Source organism: Chrysemys picta, chromosome 2 (genome assembly GCF_011386835.1).
Source record: "Chrysemys picta bellii isolate R12L10 chromosome 2, ASM1138683v2, whole genome shotgun sequence".
Classification (NCBI taxonomy): Eukaryota; Metazoa; Chordata; order Testudines; family Emydidae; genus Chrysemys; species Chrysemys picta.
This window is the reverse complement of record NC_088792.1, coordinates 173,001,047-173,007,046: the sequence shown is the minus strand read 5'-3', so window position 1 is coordinate 173,007,046 and position 6,000 is coordinate 173,001,047.

Here is a 6,000-nt window from a genome sequence, read left to right as displayed (position 1 = left end):
CATTATTAGGAAGCTAGTGATGACATGCTTTCCTTGCACCTAAAAGTTGTACAATAGTAGAAACTACTTTTGGTTAACTACACAGATGAAGCTTTCACACAATCTGAATTCTCTCACTGGAAAAAGGCTCAAGTCAAATTTGAGAGGCATCACCATGAAACAGTTGATATACTTCAAAAGACCACAAAGAATGTTGGTGACATGCTAAGATTTCAAAACTATCAGAAGAAAAAGGGAAGAATCTAATAAAAGTATTAAATAGTATATGTTCTCTTGTCAGACAAGAACTTGCACTGTGAGGCCATTATACTGACAAGCTGAAAATCTGCCCTTAAATGAAGAGGTAGACTGTAACTTTATTCAACGGCTTTGTTTGCAGGCAGAATATAACTCTAATATTTCAAAGTGGCTGAAAGTAAAGATAAATTCTAAGTCCAATTATTCACAGGGAGATTATGGAAATCATGGCTCTTAATTGTGAGGAATAATTTCTGGAACATGGTATACAATTACAGTAGATGAAACAGGCTTCAACAATGAGCAAGTGGTTTTGTCTGTGAAATGAGGATAACATGAATGTTCATGAAGCATTAATTGTGCTGTACAGTGTCACCAGTACAATGATAGAGGTAATCATATCAGTAATTAAAGATATTAATGCATCTAAATCTGAGAATCAACAACTGTCACCGATAGTGCTATGATGATGCTGTTAATATGGCAGGCTTAGTATCGGGTGTAGCAACTACATTGCAACAGGTGGAACAAGTGTGTGTGTGTGTGTACACACACACTCAGTGCTATGGGCATACTTTGAATTTGACATGGCAGGATGCTATTAAAAACACTATCCTAAAAGATACTCTTGAAATTGTTTACAAAAATCACAAAATAAATTAAAGAATCATCTGAACTAGATTTTATAGAACATAAAATATGATGTGTTAAGTTTATCACTAGGCATCCATGTCTTCTGTCCAACAAAATGGACTGTGAGGGCAGAAACATGTATTTTAGTTTCCGATAATTACCTTGCATGGTGTGCAGTTTGGGAGGTTGCTGAAGTCGGTTCAGAAATATCTGAATTTCCTCAGCTAAGCCAAACATCAGCTGTTTTCCAAAGTGGTAAAGCTGATGATGATTTTGGTGGTACCTGCAACCACTGATGTAAGTGAATGTCATTTCAATGATCTACGTTATCAACCTTTTTCTTTCCGAGCTCTCCCAACATGCTATAAAAATTCAAGGGCCCAGCTGTGCCACAACAACTGGTTTTCTGCACATAAAAACCAGGGCGAGCGTTAGGGGGTAGCAAGCAGGGCCATTGCCTGGAGATTACCACAGGGGCCCCCACAAAGCTACATTGCTCAGACTTCAACTTCAGCCCCGGGTGGTGGGGCTCAGAGCCCTGGGCTTCAGCCCCATGTGGTGGGGCTGCAGCTTTCTGCTTTGGGCCCCAGCGAGTCTAACACTGGCCCTGCTTGGCCCCCATGAAACCTGCTGGCAGCCCCCCAGGGGGCCCCAGAACTCTATTTGAGAAACAATGATCTACGTCCATATGAAGGGCTACAGCATTAAAACATGGCATCGATCCACAATGGGACTATCACTGCTCAGCTGGTGTATGATTTAACATGTACCCAAGGACAAAATTGTGGACTTACACCTTACAGATGTTGCAGAAGAACTCATTTCAATAAACTCAGAGTGAAGATCATTGTTGGAACTTTCTGATTTGTAAGTAATTCTTTTACTCTTTTTAAAAATAATGCTTTAATGAGTAGTTTTGTACCATGACTAACTGTGTCCACTTTTAATAAAGGGAGATAAATGAGCTTCAGTGTCCTCTTTAGATATTAATTCAATCCCTAAATTTGTAAGGGGGCTAAAGCCACCAGAAGCCCTCAAGGTCTACAACCAAGCCTTCAAGTGTTGGTATTAAATATCCAATCTCGTTTCTGCCACATAGTAAGGGATGGGGTTTACTTGATTTCCCGAAGGTATTTGGACTCTAAGCCATCTCCTAAATTAAATATTACCCAACTAGACAAAGGTTTATCTGATTTTGAAAATAATGTCTCCATAGCATTTTCTCCATAATGTGCTCAAAAATGATAAAGGTTTGCAGAAGGAAGATTACTGTATAATTATTCAACCTTGCGTTTCCACTGTCATTGGGAGGTTAGACACAATCTTCCTCCCCCTTCCCCCAATTTTTAAATATCCTGTAAATGAATAATTGAATTGGGAAAATCTGCTATGGGCCAGATTGTGAAACCCTTGCTCATTAGGAGCCCTTGGAACAACTTGTTAGAGTAACTGCTCACCAGGGTAAGGAGAATTACAATCTGGTCCTAACCCACTGTGATATTTGCTTGTTGCTCTCACCCCTGCCAAACGACCATGAATATTTAGGAGACAATAAATGGACAGACCTCTTAGTTTTGTCAAGGTCCAGATGGCCAGTATTTGTAAAATACATTCACTATGAGAAAGGACTGGAGATGAGAAATGTATCCTAAGATACTGGCAGGAACACTAAGCTACAAGATACCTGAGGTTTTAGCCAAGCTTTTGGGATGCACTTTTGGCTTCTTTCCCACCTCTTTTCCAGACAGCTATGAAATTGGTGAACGCCTCGAAGATTCTCCCATTGCAAGGTCACAAATTTGATGACCTTACGAACATTGTTCTCCTTAATAACATCCCCAGTTACCACTCCAGGCTCTTCTTTTTAAAGCCAGCTCCACTCACTCTTGCCGTACATATGGAACGTGGCAGAAAATTTTTATCACATTTGGGGGGGGAGCGGGGAATTGTATTTGCTATTATGCTGGTGAAAACCAGTGTTGTGTTGGCATTCCTAATGCCATTGACTGACGGCACATACACCAGCTTAATGTAGCGGAATAACAAAGAGAATGCCATATCAAGGGCTGCAGCATTTGTTTGTGATTCTCTGTTCTTTTATATCCTAGTCATTCAAACAGGCCAAGAGCCAGTATTACTCTTCCCCATTATCATCTACTTAGATTGTTCCTCTTAATAAAAGGATTATTTTTTTTTTTTTTAGTGTTCTAGATGATTTTTCCTCTGCTCCCCCCACACCCTTCATGGAACCCTCTTCCTCTCTCCAAGACTTCCTGTGTTGCATTTTGGATGCTCTCCTGGAGTATGTGAATAGCTCATGTGTAGCTCCCCACTCTCCTTAGGCTGCTGAGGGCAGCATTCCTCTGTTGACAAAATGTCTCCGGTTAGGATCTTCCAGCTGGAGAGCCATTCTAGGAACTTGCATTTCCTGGTTGCCTACTTAGTTTTCAGATTCATCTGATGTACTAGCTTCACTGTGCAGCAGAGATAGAAAAGTATATTGTAAGCTCAACAGAGGTCACCCAATACAGCATTTTTAGCATGGCTGATGATTCACACTTACCCTCAAATGCATTGGGTGCATACTGGTGAGCACCATGGATGATTTTATACACTAGGGGCCCAATCCTGCTCCAGTTGAAGTTAACTGGAATTTTGCTATTTATTTCATAGGGAGCAGAAGCAGGTGCTAGAAGTCGACTCCTGTGAAATGCTCAGCACCTCCAAGCAGTCAAGTGCCCTACGCTCTCATTGACTTCAACAGGAGCTGATCTAAAGGGAGTGGAACCATTCCTGTTGACTTCAGTGAGCTTGGAATTAGCACCATGAAGGAGGCAGTGGGCAACTTTCCAGGATTGGGCCCTATGAGATGAGGCAACTTTAGCAATGTACTGGAATGAAGGTTTGATCCTTTATATGGCTGAGGTGTAGAAGAGTGGTTACATCTAGAATTAGAAATCTGCCAGACCTGATTGTATCATATATCTACGGTTACTTGGCTGCCTGGCTTCTAGAAAATAGAAAAATGTTAACCTATCAGTGCAAATCTCTTAACTTTAACTGAAAAAATCCTTTGAAAACGAAATAACACATAATATAAACATTAGAGAGCATTATTTTTTCCCCTTACAACTCTAGTATTTATCCATTTGTGGTATAATCGTTTGTTTAATAACAATTTTATTAATGAAAACAAATACCAAACACTGTGCTAAAGCCCAGTACAGTCTTTCTCTTTAACTTGAACTAGTTGACAGTTTGTTTCCCTGTGAAGGCTTACCTATAGTATAATTCTCATTTAGTACGCAATGAGGGGAGAATATACACTCCCAACTGACTATTTTGAAAATACCCATTTAGGACACAAGCAGACTCAAATCCTGAGCTGGGTGGTGCTCCGCTGGCATTGCTGGCCTTAGGAGAATGACTCCAGTGTAAGGGGATTGTTGGGTGGGATAGAGCCAGTGTTGCAGCTGATATAGATCAGCTGGATGTATATGTAGGATGTCCCAATGTCCTGATGATGCCCAGCTAGAGTCCTGGGCCCAATGGCTACTGCAACAAGCTAAAGCAATGCATAGGGTGACTAGCCAGGATCCAGAAAGCATACAAGTATCTTAATGCCTCCCTGTGCCCCAATCCTGTGCAATCCTGTGGGCATTCTACTTTCTATTCCCCTGTCAACTTTCCTCAGACTGAGTACTGCCCTCTTCTTGGTTTCTTTATACAGTCTGGCTGAGTTTGGGGTGAGAGCCTTCTCTGTAGGACTTGCCATTCAAAACAGCCTTTCTTCTCTTCCCAGATTGTCTAAGTATGGACAATACGGACAATGGGCTAACAATATCACTTTCCCTTAGCCCTCTATCTCGTAATTCTCTCACCTGCAGCTGCTGTTTAACTCTACAAAGCACTTGGGATATTGGTCTATACAAAATAAAGTTTAATTTATTCTTTCATCAGTGTTCAGCAGAGAATGTAAGGGTTATAAAAGAAACAGGGTCATGCTGAAATCTTAGGTGCACAAGGTGTAAAGCATAGCGCACACATAGCGTATATAGAAAGAAGTAATTGGTACATGTACCAGTGTAAACAGTTTGTTTTGGATCAATATTCTGTTCCTTAGTAATTTTAAGACTTCAAATGTTGACCTGTAGGTCTCCAATCTGAGCCCAGCTCTTGACAGCAGTGACTCAAAGTTACTGCCATCTGATATCTATTTGATCGGGATAAAATGGAATTGATGGGTTCTGTTCCAGTTGTGGGTAGTGTCTAAACCCCCTTTGCAATTGGCACTTTTGTTGGATGTCTTCGGGAGAAAGGCCAAGAATTGTATAGGCATTTCCAGTATCAGAAATTTTTCTAAATCGGAGAAAAATGGCAGGGGAGGGAGGATTGGGGGGAGATTTATATGAATACTGCTCAGGCTGTGTTTGTTCTGAGGATGGCACTTAAGTCTTCAGAGCTGTCAATTTGACACACTTTCCCCATAGTAATTTCACTTAAAAATGGCCTCATAAGCCAGAATTCTCTGCCAAATACTCTTGTCCAGTGACTGGACTGGGATCTGGGATGTGCCATGGAGTGGAAGCTGGGAGGATGTCTCCTCTCCCAAGGCCATTTGCTTTATGGCTGATTCCACGGGGTAATGACTGGAGTAGATTTTGGAGTCAGAGCATCCTTTGCAAGACTGGAAGAGCTGTATGACAGCAGAGCCTCTGAACCCACCACTCCCTCATGCCCAACCTCCTCACTCCACAGTACAAAGGGTGCTCACCGCCTATGTGGCCTCCCCAAACTCTTACCATGCACCCTTGTTATGCAGAGTTGCATCAGGGCTATTGTAATAGGGCTCCCTGCATCAGCAAGTGTTGGGGGAAGACAGGGGAAGACTGATATTTTTAAATAAGTCTAGTGCTATTGAAATGGATAGTTTCTAGCACCAGTTACAATAATTAGTTCATTATCGTCTTTTACTGGTTGCAACTTTTGGCTGGATTAAGCCGCTTTCCCTTCACAGCTACAGAACAGGATGAGTAACAGACTTTGGGTTTCTCCTGTAAAGGAAAACTCTCCATTGGGCATGTCTCCTACTTGGAGGGGTAACAAAAACCTGGAGAAAGTGCAGGGAAA